The sequence below is a fragment of the Budorcas taxicolor genome, chromosome 21, assembly GCF_023091745.1.
Source record: "Budorcas taxicolor isolate Tak-1 chromosome 21, Takin1.1, whole genome shotgun sequence".
Taxonomy (NCBI): domain Eukaryota; kingdom Metazoa; phylum Chordata; class Mammalia; order Artiodactyla; family Bovidae; genus Budorcas; species Budorcas taxicolor.
The window spans coordinates 24316376-24334244 of NC_068930.1; the positions used below are offsets into that span (position 1 = coordinate 24316376).

Sequence of the window (17869 nt, forward strand, 5' to 3'; positions counted from 1 at the left end):
TTGAAATAGCCTGGCAGGAGGAATGCTGAGTCTGTCTTCCTGCCAGTGGCAGGCACAGGATGTACTAAATACAGCCTGGTCCTTTGCTCTGGGTACAGATGAGTCTAGATTCTGAGGGGCCTGGAGCTTACACAGTTGGGTTGGCCGAGAAGGGGATCCTTTCTGAGAAAATAATACAAAATTAGGGAGACCCTTGGAAGGGGACTGTGTGAGTGAGGGATGCTGAAGTGTAAGCTTCAGAGAGGGTTGTGTGTGGAGAAGAAAGTGAAATAGGATGAGGAGATAGAGCTTACGGAAGGGAGGCTACTCTAGACTGGAGTAGTCAGGGGAGGCTGACGTCTGAGCTACAAACCAAACAACAAGGAGCCGGCCATGAGGCCACCGGTGTGAAGAACATTCTGAGCAGAAGGAACAGTCAGTGCAAAGTCCCTGGGGCTGGATCAGGCTTGGAATGGCAGGACCGTGAGAAGATGAGTGTGCCTGGAGTTTGGTGAGCCAGGGGAGAGGGCTGGGTGGTGAGTTCAGGGGACGGGGCAGGGGCTGATTCCTCTTGGGCCTTCAAGACTTGGTACTGCTACTGCTACTGCTGCTAAGTCACTTCAGTCGTGTCCGACTCTGTGCAACCCCATAGACAGCAGCCCACCAGGCTCCCCTGTCCCTGGGATTCTCCAGGCAAGAACACTGGAGTGGGTTGCCATTTCCTTCTCCAATACATGAAAGTGAAAAGTGAAAGTGAAGTTGCTCAGTCGTGTCTGGCTCTTAGGGACCCCATGGACTGCAGCCCACCAGGCTCCTCCGTCCATGGGATGTTCCAGACTTGGTAAGGACTCTGTTATTCCAGGATCTGCGGGAGGCTATTGAAAACTTTTAAGTGAGACTAAATATAAAATCAACATTATAGGGACTGCCCTGGTGGTCCAGTGGTTAAGACTTCAATGCATGGGGCAAGGGTTCAGTCCCTGGTCCAGAAACTACAATCCCCCATGCCCCAAGGCGCAGCCAAAACATAAATAAATTAAGGAAACTTTATAAACTCAATTCCAGTCCCACGTACTTAGGTATGAAATATATATATATATATATAATTTTTTTTTTTTCTCAAAGAGCTTCATAGTGGTGTTTCCTGGTGGCTCTGACAGTAAAGAATCCACCTGTACTGCAGGAGACCTGAGTTCAGTCCCTTGGTTGGAAAGATCACCTGGAGGAGGGTGTGACAACCCCACCCCAGTATTCTTGCCTGGAGAATCCCATGGCCAGAGGAGCCTGGCGGGCTACAGTCCATGGGGTCACAAACAGTCAGACATGGCTGAAAGACCATTTGAAAAAATGGCTTGCAGAAAATTCCAGAAAGAGGATGGCCAGTGGGGTTGGGGGTGTGTCAGCAGGACCTGGTCCTTCTAGGTCTGATGGTCAGAGGGGCAGCCCCCAGAACAGCCCCCAGGAACAGAGGAGTGGTTCCTCCCATCTCCTACCATGTCTCTTTCCCTGTTACTGTCGCTCATGCTCACTCCACAGGGCTCTTGGGGAGCAAAAGGGCTGATCTGTGTCTGCCCTGCTGGACGTCACAGTCTGGACAGCTTCTGAAGCCCTGGGTCGAACCAGCGGAATAGAGACAACCTCAGAGTGCCCTTGTATGTGTGCATGCAAAGTCGCTTCAGTTTTGTCTGACTCTGTGCAACCTTATGGACTGTAGTAACCCTCCAGGCTCCTCTGTCCATGGAATTTTCCAGGCAAGAATACTGGAGTGGGTTACCATGCCCTCCTCCATAGGATCTTTCCAACTCAGTGATAGAACCCACATCTCTTATATCTCCTGCTTTGGCAGGCAGAGTCTTTACCAGCAGCACCACCTGGGAAGCCCCAAGGTCCCCTTCGCAACCCCTGAGGACTCGGGGAGTGAGCATCCTTGTTTCCAGAGGATCTGACAGCCCCACCACCTTTGGGGAGAAGGGAAGGACGCCCTCTGAACAACTGGCTGCGATCTGGCTGGAACATGTGTTCTGGCCATGACCCCTCAACCTCCAGAAGGCCAGTCTCCATAGGAACCTCTGAAACATGCTGCCTAGGGGAAAAGGAAGCAGGAATTGCATTGTTGCCGGTGGCTAATGAATAGACCTGCCCTGTGGCGAGGAGGGAGGAAAGGTGGAGTGGGCAGAGAATCTTCAAGTCAGGGAAGGAGGTGGGCAAGGGGGGCGGACCATCAGCGGATGCGGAGTATACCCGGGAAGCCTTGGCCTCTCCGCCGGGTTCCTCCTTTCCCCCGCTGAATCCCCAGGGACTCAGGGCCTCCCTGGACAAGGCCGGGACAACATTATTGGACATCCTGGAATTTAAGACAAGAAACCAATCAACATGGTAGTCTAGCGATTTGGGACTTGGGAATGGGAAGACCCAGGAGCTGGTCTTGGTGAAGACTGAAGAGCTGGTCTTCCAGTGGGGTCTGCTGCTGGAAAGGATTTGGGTTTTAACACTGAGTTTGAGACAGCAAACAAAGGGCTTCCTAAAAAAAAAAATTTTTTTTGTAGTGTGTATTTATTTGGCTGTGCCAGGTCTTAGTGATGACATTCAAGATCTTTAGTTGCAACATGTGGGAGCTATTACTATTTCCATGACCAAGGCTCTAACCCCTGGCACCCTGCATTGGAAGCTCAGAGACTTAGCCACTGGACCACCAGGGAAGTCCCCCAAAGGGCTTGGGGCCAAGTTACAGTGGTTCTTATGGGGCCCGGAGGAAAGTGTTTGTCCACACTTCAAGTAATGAGACAAAGTGGCGGGGACTGGGGGTGGGGGTGGGGGTGGGGGGGCGGGGGGGGGGTGCTGGGAGGGGAGGGGGAAGTTAAACTGTTAAAAAACAGAGAGAGAAATAAACACCTTGAGAAACTTGAGAAGCTGGTTAACTAGTCATGGAATCCCCACAGGCCTGCCTAAGAGGGAACAATAGTTGAGGATTTCCGCCCCCTGAAAAAAACAAAACAAAACACCAACCAACCAACCAGCAAACAAAAAAACAATGGAGAGACCCTGGAAACAGCGCTCGTGGCTGGACCCTTTACCCCAGCAAAGATGGCAGTCCACAGTGAGGCCCTGCCCCCAGTCAACAGAAAATCAAGGCAGACAAAGCCTATCTCTGGAGCAGTATAGCAGCAGCCCTTGCGTTAAGCTCTCAGTGGGCAAGACCGACAGGTTGAAAAGGCTCTGAGGCAGGCAACCTGGGTGGGCCCCAGGAAGACAGGATTGTAAACAAGTAGAGGAAACCTCGGGCTTCCCAGGTGGCTCAGGGGTGAATAACCCGCCTGCCATTACAGGAGACAGGTTTGATCCCTGGGTTGGGAAGATCCCTTGGAGGAGGGCATGGCAATCTACTCCAGTGTTCTTGTCTGGAGAATCCCATGGACAGAGGAACCTGGTGGGCTACAGTCCGTGGGGGTCACAGTCAGTGACTAAACACACACACACACACAGAGGTCCAGTTCCCTTTCTTGATTAAGACAAAGCTCTTCCTGGGATGGGGTGGGGCAGTTGGTCAACAAAGGGCCAGAAGGTGGCAGTGTCTACTCAGGGAGGGGTGGTGGGCCCCGACCACAGGCAGAGTCACCCAGGCGTGCAGCCCCTTACGGCCCCTTGCGCTGATCCCAGCTCCCCAGGCCTGGCCTGGAGATGGTCTGCCCACGAGGTAAATTCAGGCAAGGACCAAGTGCCCAGGCTGTGAGCTGTGTGCCAGCTGGGATGGCCCTGGCCCTTGAGATCTAAATAGAATCTCCTGTCACTTCCATCACAGGAAGTAGGACCCCTAGCATCTTCCTCACTGTTTCCCGGGTTCAAGGGTTCAAGATGCCTTGTGTTCCAGGCACCCGATGGCCACAGTCCAGCACCACTGCCCTCCCAGGCCCCTTCCTCCCACTTCTCCATCCTCTCTCTTTCCTCTGCTGTCTACCCATCCTGCACTCAGAGTCAGGGAAGAAGAACAAGAAAATGACAAATGTGGGTGAGAATGTGGAGTAATTGGAACATTTCCCCCCTCTTTGGTGCACTGAGGTTATTGCAGAAAGTGAAGAGGAGCTAAAAAGCCTCTTGATGAAAGTGAAAGAGGAGAGCGAAAAAGTTGACTTAAAGCTCAACATTCAGAAAACGAAGATCATGGCATCTGGTCCCATCACTTCATGGCAAATAGATGGGGAAACAGTAGAAACAGTGTCAGACTTTATTTTGGGGGGCTCCAAAATCACTGCAGATGGTGACTGCAGCCATGAAATTAAAAGACGCTTACTCCTTGGAAGAAAAGTTATGACCAACCTAGATAGTATATTCAAAAGCAGAGACATCACTTTGCCGACTAAGGTCTGTCTAGTCAAGGCTATGGTTTTTCCTGTGGTCATGTATGGATGTGAGAGTTGGACTGTGAAGAAGGCTGAGCGCCAAAGAATTGATACTTTTGGACTGTGGTGTTGGAGAAGACTCTTGAGGGTCCCTGGGACTGCAAGGAGATCCAACCAGTCCATTCTGAAGGAGATCAGCCCTGGGATTTCTTTGGAAGGAATGATGCTAAAGCTGAAGCTCCAGTACTTTGGCCACCTCATGTGAAGAGTTGACTCATTGGAAAAGACCCTGATGCTGGAAGGGATTGGGGGCAGGAGGAGAAGGGGACGACTGAGGATGAGATGGCTGGATGGCATCACAGACTCGATGGACGTGAGTCTGAGTGAACTCCGGGAGATGGTGATGGACAGGGAGGCCTGGCGTGCTGCGATTCATGGGGTCGCAAAGAGTCAGACACGACTGAGCAACTGAACTGAACTGAACTTGGTGCAGTGTGTGGCTTGAGGGATCTTAGTTCAATCAGAGATTGAATGTGGGCCACAGCAGTGAAAGCGCCGAGTCCTAACCACTGGACAACCAGGGAATTCCCATAACTTCTGTGTTTTATTGAGGTATTGCTACTGCTACTGCTAAATCGCTTCAGTCGTGTCCAACTCTGTGCGACCCCATAGACGGCACCCCATGAGGCTCCCTTGTCCCTGGGATTCTCCAGGTAAGAACACTGGAGCGGGTTGCCATTCCTACTCCAATGCATGAAAGTGAAAAGTGAAAGTGAAGTCGCTCAGTCGTGTCCGACTCTTAGTGACCCCATAGACTGCGGCCCACCAGGCTCCTCCGTCCATGGGATTTTCCAGGCAAGAGTGCTGGAGCGGGGTGCCATTGCCTTCTCTGATTGAGGCATTACTTGCTGTAAAAATATTATATAAGCTTCAGGGGTCCAACATAGTGATTCACAATTTTTTTTTAATGAATTTTATCTATTATTTTTGGCAGTGCCGGGTCTTCGTTGCTGTGAGGGGTGTTCTCTAGTTTCAGCGAGTGGGTGCTACTCACTAGTTGCGCTGGGAGACTTCTCGTCGCAGTAGCCCCTCTTATTGCAGAGCACGGCTCCAGAGCATTAGGCTTCCGCGGTTGCGGCACACGGCCTCGGTGTGAGCAGGCTCAGTACTCGTGGCACGCCGGCTTAGATTCTCTGTGTCATGTGGGACCTTCCCAGGTTGAACCTGTGTCTTCCACAGTGGCAGGAGGGTTCTTTACCCCTCAGCCACCAGGGAAGGCCATGATTCACAATTTTTAAAGGTTGTATTCCACTTCTAGTTATTTCAAAATATTGACTATATTCCCTGTTTCCTAAAATATATTCTTGCAGCTCATTTATTTTATACGTAGAAGTTTGTGCCTCTTAATTCTCTGCCCCCATCTTTTCCCTCCCCTGTCTCCTCTTCCCATAGTTAACCTACTAGATTATTCTCTATATCTATGAGTCTGTTTCTTTTTGTTATATTCACTAGTTTATTTATTAGATTACACGTATAAATGATATCGTCTGACTTATTTCGCCTAGCAGAATACCCTTTAGGTCCAACCATGTTGTTGCAGCTGGCAGATTCTCTTTCCTTTTTATGATGTTGTTGTTGTTTTATCCTGCCTCTTCTTTGTCCATTCATCTGTTGATGGACGCCTGGGTTGCTTCTATATCTCGGCAATTATAAACAATGCTGCCATGAACGTTATGGTGTGTGTGCTTTCTCAGATTAGTGTTTTAATTTTGGGGGAGGTATACCTAGGAGTGGGGTTGCTGGGTCGTTTGGCAGTTCTAGTTTTAGTTTTCTGAGAAACCTCAGTGTTGTTTTCTGCAGTGACTACACTAATTTATATGCCCACCGCTGGTGTATGAGGATTCCCTTTTCTCCACATCCTCACCATTTATTTGTGTCTTTTTGATGATAACCATCTGACAGATGTTTGGTGATATCTCATTGTGGCTTTAATGTGCATTTCTCTGATGATTAACGATGTTGGGCATCTTTTCATGTGCCTATTGGCCATCTGTAAGTCTTTGGGAAAATGTCTATTCAGATCTTCCACCCATATTTCAATGGGGTTGTTTGGGAGTTTTTTTATGTTGAGGTGTATGAGCTCTTTATGTACATTTAATATTAACTCTTACTGGTTATATCATTTGCAAATGTTTTCTCCCATTTAGTAGGTTGTCTTTTCAGAAATCGGAACTTTTAACACACTGTTGGTGAGAATGTAAAATGATACAGCTGTTGCAAGAAGGGGGACCCCTTCCAGGGCCCAGAAGTGGGCTCTTGTCTAACACTCGGAAATGAATTGTCCTAAGAGACACATGTGCTGACAAAGTAAGAGATTTTATTGGGAAGGGGCGCCCGGGCAGAAAGCAGTGGGGTAAGGAAACCCAGGAGGACTGCTTTGCAATGTGGCTCACAATCTCGGGTTTTATGTTGAAGGGATTAGTTTCCAGGTTGTCTTTAGCCAATCATTCTGACTCAGAGTCCTTCCTGATGGCACAAGCATCGCTCAGCCAAGATGGATGCCAGCGAGAAGGATTCAGGGAGGTGGTCAGACACGTAGTGTCTCCTTTTGACCTTTCCTGAACTCTTCCAGTTGCTGGTGGCTTATTAGTTCCATGTTCCTTACCAGGACCTCCTGTCGTAAAACAACTCATACAAATGGTTACTAGGGTGCCTGGCCAGGGTGGGCAGTTTCAGGCAGTGTGGTTCCCCTAACACAGCCACTGTAGACAATAGCATACCAGTCCTCAAAAATTAAAAGTAGAATTACCATAGGATGCAGCAATTCCACTTCTAGGTGGATACCTGAAAGAATTGAAAGCAGGGTTTCAAAGAGAAATTTGTATACCCATGTTGATAGCAGCATTAATCATAGCAGCCTAAAGATGGAAGCAGCCCAAGTGTTTACTAATGGGTGAATGGATGAACAAAATGAGGTTATACTGGTAAAGGACCGGGAAGCGTGGCGTACTGCAGTTTGTGGGGTCGCAGAGTCGCACACAACTTAGTGACTGAACAACGACAACAATACGATGGAATGTTATTCAGCCTTAAAAAGGAAGACTATTCTGACACATGCTGCACCATGGGTTAACCTTGAGGACAGTATGCTAAGTGAAATAAGCCTAACATAACACAGTATGTTTCCACTTCTATGAGGCACTGGTCACATAGACAGAAAATAGAATGGTGGTTGCCAGAGGCTGGAGGAATGGAAAGTTATTGTTTAATTGGTACAGAATTTTGTTTTTGGAAGATGAATTCTGAAGATGGAATGGGGTGATGGCTCTAAACAAGGAGGATGTACCCCTAGAAATGGTTAAAAACATAAATTTTATGTTATGTGTATTATGTGGGTTGCCATTTCCTCCTCCGGGGGAATCTTCCTGATCCAGGGACTGAACCCACATCTCCTGTGTCTACCTGATGAGCCATCAGGGAAGCCGTGTGTATTTCACCTCACTTGTTTTAAAGAAGGTCCTTTGTCCCTGCCACTGGGGATTCCTCACCGGACACACACCTCCCAGGCTGAGGCTCCTGCTATTTTGTCCTGGCCCCTATCATTCTTCTGATCTTCTCCCCTGTTTTCTCCTCTCTTATGGGGGGTCCCTTTCCCCCAAGTTCCTGTTAAGACCCCAGTAAAGCTGTTCAGTTCCTCCAATGTTTAACCATGTCCCTGGCACCTCCCTTTCCTCAGCCGAAGTGACTGATCCAGATACTCACCGAAAGTATAACAGTTCTCACGCTGCTAAAGGCCATGGCAACGTGGCATCTGGTGTGTACTTGGGCCCCTGAAGAACTGAGTAGTCCAAGTCCACAGTTGAGATGCCATCTTCTCTCCACCAGCTGCCAGGCTGAGGATAGACCTGGGGGGCCCAGGAGTGAATTTGTCAGAGTGAAGGCCTCTCTGGGCATCCTTTTGGCAGCTTGCAAACAGGCCCTGCTGGCAACGTTCCATCTGTCTGAGCATCGAGGATCAAGCCTCAGAAGCGCAGGCCCTGGGCATAAAGCAGAGAATGAGGAGTCCCCAAGCCCAGGCCAGGTGGACTCCGTGTGGGACGAAGTGACTGGGGACTGGAACCACAGGAGTGACAGGAGGTGTTGGAGGACTGGACATCAAGAAAGTCTGCACCTGTGTGTGTGTGTGTGTGTGTGTGTGCCTGTGTGTGTAGACATCCCTGGAGAGGTCTTGTGGGTGGGAAAGATTAAAGGAAAAATGGGGAAGCTCTCCCTGTGGATGATTACGACAAATCCCCGCAAGGAAACAGACAGTGCCTCCCAGGCATAGATCTCCAAAGCAAAGGCAGGAGAGGGCCCCTGAGAAGTCTTCAGAGCAAAAACTGCCGCTTGATAAGTGCTTACAAAGTGCCAAGCACTAAACACTACCGTGCTTAGTCACTAGTCATGTCCCACTCTTTGCAACCCCATGGACCATAGCCCATCAGGCTCCTCTGTCCATGGGGATTCTCCAGGCAAGAATACTGGAGTGGGTTGCCATGCCCTCCTCCAAGGGATCTTTCCAACCCAGGGATTGAACCCAGGTCTCCCACAGTGCAGGTGGATTCTTTACTGTCTGACAGTAGCTTCAACTACTCCTGCTACATGCCAGGTTGGCCGTGTTCTAAGCCAGCTAATAAACTTGCAGTGCCCGCCAATTAGGTGATTTAAAATAGTCTAGTAGCTGCATGTTATTTTATTTATTGTTAGTGGTTGGGACGCTACATTTCCACTTCAGGGGGCTCAAATTCGATCCCTGGTCAGGGAAGTAAGATCCCTAACCCTAACCCCTCAAAAAAAAAAAGGTCTCTGGGAACTTTGCTGGTGGTTCATTGCATTGGTTAAACTCCGAGCTTCCAATGCAAGGGTCACAGGTTCAATTCCTGTTCAGGGAACTAGGATCCCACATGCTGTTTGGCATGACCAAAAAAATTTTAGATAGGAAGAAATACAGACAGACATGTATGTTAATACAAGCATGTATGAAGAAGAAAAGTGAAAGTGTTAGTTGCTCAGTCGTGTTCAAATCTTTGTGACCCCATGGACTGTAGCCCACCAGGCTCCTCTGTCCATGGGATTCTCTAGGCAAGAACACTGGAGTGAGTAGCCATTCCCTTCTCCAAGTAATAAACATGTATACCTAATGAATATATGCGAGATATCCGGGGGAAAATTAGTAACTGCTCAGTACTATTAAAAGTTTTTTTTTTAAGTGAAAGTAACTCTAAAATATATTCTATTTAACCTAAAAGATGTAAAATATTAATTATCTGTGAGATATTTTGCTTTCTCTTTTTCTTATTAAGTCTTCAAAATCCAACGTGAATTTATACTTAGGGCACACCGCAGTCTGAAGGAGCCACATTTTCAAGTACTCCATGGATGCAGGTAGCTGATGGTTACTCTACTGGACAGAACAGCTTAGATATATTAATATTAATTCTCAATATAAGCACTTTAGCCACATGTTTTGTTACCCTCATTTTACAGAGGGCAGAAGTTCTTTGTCCAAGGCCACCCGGGAGGAAGGTAGCTAAGTCAGGATCTGAGCCACCAAGCTCAGCAAATGTGGGATGGGGACCTGGTCTCCTATAATAAACATTCTGGGCTGTCACTACTGTGGGTCTCATCTCCCTTAGGACATAAAGTAAAAGGCTGTCTGCTCTTATTCCCTCTGCTTTACAGAGCAGAACAGAGGATGATGGTTTAGTCGCTAAATCGTGTCCGACTCTTGCGACCCCCTGGACTGTAGCCCACCTGGCTCCTCTGTCCAGACAAGAGTGCTGGAGTGGATTGCCGTTTCCTTCTCCAGGGGATCTCCCCAACCCAGGAACTGAACCCGAGTCTCCTGCATTGCAGGTGGATTCTTTACTGACTGTGTCACCAAGGAAGCCCAGAACTGAGCATAAGAGAGGCTAAAGGGTCTTGCCCCGTAGGTGGTCCCAGTGTGATCTGAACCTACGTGGAGTGAACACTCGGGAGACATCATCTCACACTGCAGTGAGTGTCAAGGAAGGAAAGGGTGTGGCTACTTGCATCCCACCCTGAAGGTTAAATCTGCTTTGAAAAGTTCAGTGGAGGGACTTTCCTGGTGGTCCAGTGTTTAATATGCTGCCCTTCCACTGAGAGGGGCACAGGTTCGATTCTTGGACAGGAAACCAAGATCCCATGTGCTGCTTGGCCTCCAATCCCCACCCCAAAATAAAAGTTCAAAGGAAAAATGACCCCATGGCTCAAAGTAGGAGTGAGAAAGCTCTTTAGACCATTTTCTACACCATCATTTTAGATGGCTGCCTGAAAGTCATTCAAACAATGCGCCATCATCTATTTCAGCAGCCCCTAGTTGAGAACAATTTTTCACAAACATGAATAGCTCTGTGATGAACATTCTTATACTTTCCCGTTTGCCAATAAGGCAAAAAGATTTTAATCTCCACTACTTTGTTCATTGTCTGGCATTCAGGGTGTATAGGAGGGAGTCTAGTGAACTCAGCAAGCCTCACATGTCCCCACGCATAGAAGAATCCCTGAATTTGGCCACTTATCTGTATGTTCATAATTTCACTTTCTCATCACACAGGCTCATTTCACCTGTGTCCAACACTTGATTCCACCTAGCTTCCTGCTCTCTGATGTGCTTCTGCTCAAGAGGAAACATTTCTGGGCTACAAGGTCAGCCCAGGATGCCCCCGCTACAGTGGGCATGCTCAGTTGCTCAGTCGTGTTTAACTCTTTGCAACCCCGTGGACTGTGGCCCACCAGGTTCCTCTGTCCATGGAATTTCCCATGCAAGAATACTGGAGTGGGTTGCCAGTTCCTCGTCCAGGAAACATTCCCAACCCAGGGATGGAACCCATGTCTCCTGTGACTTCTGCATTAGCGGAGGGATTCTTTACCACTAGCTCCACCTGTGAAGCCCCTCTCCTGGGGCACGTTATGCAAAAAAGATACTTCTTCAGGTCCTCCATTCCACCTTGCTCTCTGGAGAATCAGGATAGACCTCCATGGAGCCTTTGCCTCCTATTTCGTGGAAATGTTTGTTCTGGTTCCTGGCTTCTTCCCAGTTTCCATCTGACTGCCCTTTTACCCTTCAGTCAGGTTTTATCTCTTACTTGGTGGGCACTTTGTTTGCTGACAAGATCTCAACTGAAACAGTGCCATTAATTGCCTTTGTATGTTTTTAACTAGAAAGGAAGTTCACTTAGGGTACATGAATATTGGAAGGAGAAGACACAACCCCTGCCCCATTTATGCCTAGGCATCTTTCTCTTACTTTTGCTCAATTTCTAAAAGGGTCTGGGGCCTACTCAACCCTAAATATTCATTGGAAGAACTGATGCTGAAGCTGAAGCTGCAATACTTTGGCCACCTGATGGAAAGAATCAACTCACTGGCAAAGACCCTGAAGCTGGGAAAGACTGAAGGCAGAGGGAGAAGGGCAGAAGGGCACGACAGAAGATGAGATGGTTGGATGGCATCACTGACTCGATGGATATGAATCTCAGCAAACCGTGGGAGGGTGAAGGACAGGGCAGCCTGGCATGCCGCAGTCCATGGGGTCGCAAAGAGTCGGACATGACTTAGGGACTGAACAACAATAATAACGGGGACCCACCGGAAAATCAGAGCTCTGCCTGGAGAATGTGGTGGGCTTGAGTGATCCCCAGGTTGGACCTTGCACTGTCTGCTCTTTTGAAGACTTTTTCAAAAGATCCACCCTTCTCTTTGTTCCTCCCTTTCTCTTCCCTGCCCCAGGGGCAGGCTTTCTACTCAGCACCATTCATCAGGAAGAGACCTGCCTTTAGGTCTCTGAATACTCTCCAGTGACTGTGTAGGTGGACGCCAGTGGCAGCTTGTAGTAAAGATGCCTCATCTCGGCTCTGCTGGATCCTCTGCTTGCCCCACAGGCTGAGGCTCAAATTTCAGCCAGGAAAGCAAAAAGTTACTAATTACTTCCTAAGCCCATGCCTTTCTCATTACCAGCAGTAACCTCCACTGTGAACGTCTGAAATGCCAAGAACTTGTATTGATTGCCTTCTCCCTCTTTTTAATGACATGGTATATTCATCTGTTAGTGTTACTGTAACAAATACCAGAGACTGGGTGGTTCAACAACAGAAATTTATTTTCTTGTACTTCTGAAGCTTAGAAGTCCAAGATCAAGGTGTTGGCTCCTTCCGAGGCTTCCTCGGCAGATGGCCATCTTCTCCAGTGCTGCCCACTTGTCATAGCAAACACCCTCTTCCAACAACACAAGAGACGACTCTACACATGGACGTCACCAGATGGTCAGTACTGATGAAGGAAGAAACAGACAGAGCTGGACTCCATCTTAGGCCAGGCTGCGAACATTAGGCTACACACACGGTCACCCTCCCAATGGACTCTGAACTTCGTGCCCAGCGTCTATAGAAATGGCATGCCAATGGAAAACCAGACCCCCTGATAACGGAGCCTCAGGACTTGTACTTGGACTCTCCGTTGCCTAAAAGAATATGCTAATTATCTCTGTAACAGAACAAAGTCGTAAATTTCATTATGTTTATCGGGATATGACCATAGGCCTAGTGATAAATATCTACTGTTTCTCTAGTCTTGTGACACGTGAATCATGGGTTAACTTTGATCATATCTCTCTTTTACCTGTCCAGACTAGTTTCAAGGAATTTGGGGAGGTGGGTTTGAGCAAGCGCTCTTAAGGTATATAAGCTTTTTCACAAAAACTGGTCGGGGTTCTTGGCTAAGAGGAGACTCTGCCTTGGGCCCACTGGTGTAATAAACTGCACTCCACTATCTGCATCGTCCTTCTGAGTGAGTTTGTTTCCCAGAACGCGTGGCTACAACACTGAAAGCAGACTGATTATATTCTTTGCAGCCAAAGACAGAGAAGTTCTGTACAGTTATCAGAAACAAGACTGGGAGCGGACTATGGATCAGATTATGAACTCCTTATTATAAAATTAAGACTTAAATTAAAGAAAGTAGGGAAAATCACTAGGCTATTCAGGTATGACCGAAATCAAATCCCTTATGCGTATACAGTGGAAGTGACAAATAGATTCAAGGCATTAGATTTGATAGACAGAGTGCCTGAAGAACTATGGACGGAGGTTCGTAACATTGTACAGGAAGCAGTGATCAAAATCATCCCCAAGAAAAAGAAATGCAAAAGGTAAGATGATTGACTGAGAAGGCCTTACAAATAGCTGAGAAAAGAAGAGAAGCAAAAGGCAAAGGAGTAAAGGAAAGCTATACCCATCCGAATGCAGAGTTCCAAAGAGTAGCAAGTAGAGATAAGAAAGCCTTCCTAAGTGAACAATGCAAAGAAACAGAAGAAAACAATAGAATGGGAAAGAACTAGAGATCTCTTCAAGATACCAAGAATACCAAGGAAACCAAGAATACCAAGGAAACATTTCATGCAAAGATAGGCACAATAGAGGACAGAAACAGTATGGACCTAAAGGAAGCAGAAGATATTAAGAAGAGGTGGCAGTAATACACAGAAGAACTATACAAAAAAGATCTTAATGACCCAGGTAACCATGATGGTGTGATCACTCACCTAGAGCCAGACATCCTGGAGCGCAAAGTCAAGTGGGCCTTAGGAAGTTCTAAAAGATGACGCTGTGAAAGTGCTGCACTCAATATGCCAGCAAATTTGAAAAACTTGGCAGTGGCCACAGGACTGGAAAAGGTCAGTTTTCATTCCAATCCCAAAGAAGGGCAATGCCAAAGAATGTTTAAACTACCTCACAATTGTACTCATTTCATTATGCTAGCAAGGTCATGCTCAAAATCCTCCATGCTAGGCTTCAACAGTACATGAACCAAGAACTTCCAGATGTTTAAGCTGGATTTAGAAACAGTATAGGAACAAGAGATCAAATTTCCAACATCCGTTGGATATTAGAAAAAGCAAGAGAACTCCAGAAAAACATCTACTTCTGCTTCACTGACTACTCTAAAGCCTTTGACTCTGTGGATCACAACAAACTGTGGAAAATTCTTCAAGAGATGGGAATGCCAGACCACCTTACCTGCCTCCTGAGGAACCTGTATGCAGGTCAAGAAACAACAGTTAGAACCAGACATGGTTCAAAACTGGGAAAGGCATACGTCAAGGCTGTATATTGTCACCCTGCTTATTTAACTTACAGAGTACATCATGTGAAATGCCAGGTTGGATGAAGCACAAACTGGAATCAAGATTGCTGGGAGAAATATCAATAACCTAAGATATGCAGATACCATTCATATGGCAGGAAGTGAAAAGAAACTACAGAGCCTCTTGATGAAAGTGAAAGTGAGAGTGAAAAAGCTGTCTTGAAACTCAACATTGAAAAAACAAAGATCATGACATCCGATCCCATCAATTCATGGCAAATGGATGGGGAAACAATGATTGACTATTTTCTCAGGCTTCAAAATCACTGTGGACAGTGATTGCAGCCATGAAAAACCTAAACAGCATATTAAAAAGCAGAGACATTATTTTGCCAACAAAGGTCAGTATAGTCAAATTGGCATTTTCCAGGAGTCATGTTTAGATGTGAGAGTTGGACCATAAAGAAGGCTGAGTGCCGAAGAATTGATGGTTTCAAACTGTGATGTTGGAGAAGACTCTTGAGAGTCCTTTGGACTCCAAGGAGATCCAACCAGTCAATCCTAAAGAAAATCAGTCCTGAATATTCATTGAAAGGACTGATGCTGAAGCTGAAGCTCCAATACATTGGCCACCTGATGCAAAGAACTGACTCACTGGAAAAGACCCTGATGCTGGGAAATATTGAAGGCAGGCAGAGAAGGGGACGACAGAGGATGAAGTGGTTGTATGATATCACCAACTAAATGGACATGAGTTTGAGCAAGCTCTGGGAGTTGGTGAAGGACAGGGAAAACTGGCAGACTGCAGTCCATGGAGTGACAAAGAGTTGGACACTACTGAACGACTGAACAACAACATCTTCTTCCTGGGCCTCCTTCTATGAGTATCTGTGACCTAATCCCTGCTTCTTAGAAGGACAGTGGTCACATTGGAGTAGTGCTGCATGCCTGCTAAGTCGCTTCAGTCATGTGTGACTCTTTGCAACCCCATAGGCTGTAGCCCCCAGACTCCTCTGTCCATGGGATTCTCCTGGCAAGAATACTGGAGTGGGTTGCCATGCCCTCCTCCAGGGCATCTTCCCCACCCAGTGGTCAAACCATGTCTCTTATGTCTCCTGCACTGGCAGGCGGGTTCTTTACCAGCAGTGCTGCCTGGGAAGTGTGGAGCAGGGTCCATATTGGGGTAGGGCCCACCCTAATGACCTCCTTTTTCACTTAAATACCTACTTAAAGGCCCTTTCTCCGAATCCAGCCACACACTGAGGTACTGGGGGTTAGCACTTCAGCATATGAATTTGAGGGATGCTTCAGCCTGTAACACGTGTTACATTTCTGTGATTATAAAAGCAATATATGTTCACCATAGAAAATTTCCAGAGGTGAAGAAACTAAGGTAAGAATCTCTGCAAGGGACTTCTCTGGTGGTCCAATTGAAGCCGTTTACCTTAGACTGAGACTGGAACCCATGTGCCGGGACTCAAACCCAGCCAAAACCCAGACTGGAACTTGAACTGAGCCAAAACCCACAGTCTTCAAACTGAGATCACAGACCTGGTTACAGGCTCAGGCTCTTTTTTTTTTTAACAAGCCCTTTCTTGCCAGTTTTATTAAAGAAAAATTGTACGTGATTCACTTTTCACCAGTCTGTTCTGGCATGCTTCTAATGATATCAGAGTCATCTGGATCAATCATAGCCAGAGTGCATACCTCTGTAGTACTTTTCACATCTGTGCCCAATTCAATATTATTGCCATGGTAGTGATGGACACCAGTTTTGGCCAACATGGAATAATACTCTATTTCAGATTTCCTCAAGGCTGAGCAGTTGTTGGTGAGAATAACCGGTTTCACTTTGCCTTGTCTGATCCTTTTCAGAGTCTGCTTGTACACCAGCACGTACTTTCCACTTTTCATAACCAGTTGGAGCCTAGAGTTGATTGACTCCAGTGACTTTTTCATCTTCTTGGTGGCCACCACCTCCCTGCCTTGGGTGCGGGATGCCTCCAACCAAGAGCAGCCACCAAGATGGCCAGGGAGTGAGAAAGGCCAGGCTCAGGTTCTTGATGTCTCATAGCAGAAAGAATTCAGTGAGAGACAAAGTGATAGGTAACAAGTGAATTTATTCAGAGAGAGAAACACTCCACAGAGCATGGGCCATCACAGAGGGTGAATACAGTGGCCTCAAAAGGGGTTGTGGTTAGCTTTTATGGGCTGGATAATTTCATAGGCTAATGAGTGGGAGGATTATTCCAACTACTTTGGGGAAAGGGAGGGGTTTCCAGGGGTTGGACTACTGCCTGCTTTTTGGTCTTTGATGGTCAACTTTGGAACCATCATGGCACCTCTGAGTGTGTCATTTAGCTTGCTGACTGAGGATCAAGGTCTGGTCAAAGCTGGCTTGTCTGCCATCTTGGGCCCATTTGATTCCAATTGGTCTATGTTGTGTCCTTGGGCTATGTCATTCTTTCAAAAATTCTGCCTGGCCCCTTTCCCTCCTATTTTACCATGGCTAACACTCTGTGCTCCCAATGCAGAGAAAAACTAATTCTGACTTCATGTTGGAAGTGTTTCTTTGACTTGCTTTTCGTGGCTGTTGTTGTTATCATCACACATAATGGCCTACCTCAGGAAACCCAGCCCCTCAGCCTGACTGTTGGACTAAAAATGCCTTTGTTGAGCTCAGTCAGCTAGTCAGTTCAGTCGCTCAGTCGTGTCTGACTCTTTGTAACCCCATGAATCGCAGCACGCCAGGCCTCCCTGTCTATCCCCAACTCCCAGAGTTCACCCAAACTCATGTGCATCGAGTTGGTGATGCCATCCAGCCATCTCATCCTCTGTTGTCCCCTTCTCCTCCTGCCCCCAATCCCTGCCAGCATCAGGGTCTTTTCCAATGAGTCAACACTTCACATGAGGTAGCCAAAGTATTGGAGTTTCAGCCTCAGCATCAGTCCTTCCAATGAACACCCAGGACTGGTCTCCTTTAGGATGGACTGGTTGGATCTCCTTGCAGTCCAAGGGACTCTCAAGAGTCTTTTCCAGCACCACAGTTTAAAAGCATCAATTCTTTGGCGCTCAGCCTTCTTCACAGTCCAACTCTCACATCCATATGTCACGCGAGTGTATGTTCCTCGGTTCTTTGTCTCGTCACAACAAAGATTTGGAGTGACGGACGTGAAAGCCCCCTCGGCGTGTCACAGCTCTCAGGTCTTGGATAGACCGTGTTATAGCTCTCAGGTCTCGAATGGACCATGTTATAGCTCTTAGACAAATCAGTGTTACAGCTTAGTGTTACAGCTCTATTTTATTTAGAAGATAGCAGGAAAATCCATCTTTGAGGCGTGAGGGCACATCTATCCAAAGGCATGAGGAGAAGAGCGCCCCAGCGTGCAGGAGAGAGAGAGAGGAAGCTA

At 47.3% G+C, this 17869-nt stretch overlaps 1 protein-coding gene across 5 annotated transcripts in view; it reads left to right on the forward strand.

Moving 5' to 3' along the window:
• The first annotated feature begins 82 nt into the window (after positions 1 to 82).
• SEMA4B (semaphorin 4B) overlaps positions 83 to 17869 on the forward strand; it is a 91358-nt gene continuing 73571 nt past the window's right edge. For 3 of the 5 annotated variants that reach the window (XR_008201235.1, XR_008201234.1, XR_008201233.1), the window contains exon 1: positions 85 to 490. The gene's annotated coding sequence lies outside the window, so the exon portion shown is untranslated. Of the gene's footprint in view, positions 491 to 17869 lie in introns of all 5 variants that reach the window. The other 2 variants (XR_008201232.1, XM_052659749.1) reach the window with 2 other exon arrangements.